This window comes from Triticum dicoccoides, chromosome 1A (assembly GCF_002162155.2).
Source record: "Triticum dicoccoides isolate Atlit2015 ecotype Zavitan chromosome 1A, WEW_v2.0, whole genome shotgun sequence".
In the NCBI taxonomy this organism is placed as follows: Eukaryota; Viridiplantae; Streptophyta; class Magnoliopsida; order Poales; family Poaceae; genus Triticum; species Triticum dicoccoides.
Genome location: NC_041380.1, coordinates 10,701,267 through 10,702,089, shown reverse-complemented (window position 1 = coordinate 10,702,089; position 823 = coordinate 10,701,267).

The following is an 823-nucleotide window of genomic DNA, read 5'->3' as shown; positions in this document are numbered from 1 at the left end:
CGGGAGGGCGGCGGTCCTGGGCGGCGGGCTCGGCGGGCTCGGTCGAGGGCGGCGGCGGTGAGGTTGAGGGCGGTGACAGTGTGGTCGAGAGCGGCGGCGGTGAGGTTGAGGGCGGGCGGCGGCGGCGGCGAGAGCGCAGGCGCGCTCGGGCTCGGGCGACGGCGACAGGGAGTAGGGGAACAGGCCGGTGGGGGGGAAAGGAGGACTTAGCGAAATTTTGATCCGGGGGGTGGTTAACTCGAACTAGCAATAGCGCACGTACAGAAAACGCGCTATAGCTAACTTATCTACAGCACGTTTTGGGGAAAACCGCTACTGCTAATGGAAGCAGTTATTTCTTTTGTTTAGTAAAAACATCAAAAATATACATTGGTCATCATTGATCTTTTTGTGTATAATCTAAATAGTCAACATGAATCCTCACTGTACCTTTATAGGTACAGGCGAGGATTCATATTGCAACCACAAATCATACACATATAATTCAATGAAGACCAAGTGCTCGAGATAGGTTGAGAAGCAACATATTTAAGGTGGTAAACACCTTGTTCGCTTAGCAGTATGGGACTAAACTTAATTAGTTGCGGTCATACTTAGCAGCAGCGAGTTTTGAGCAAAACCGCTGCTACTAAGTTCTTTAGCAGTAGCGCGTCCACGGGAAGGGCACTACTACTATATCTAGCCTGGAGGCAACACCGTGGCAATTATAGTAGTAGCGCTCTTTTCACCTAGAGCGCTACTGCTACTCAGTCATTAGCAGCGCTCTTTTCTAAAGCTCGTTGCTGCTAATTAGCAGTAGCGTCTATTTTTAGACCGCGCTGCT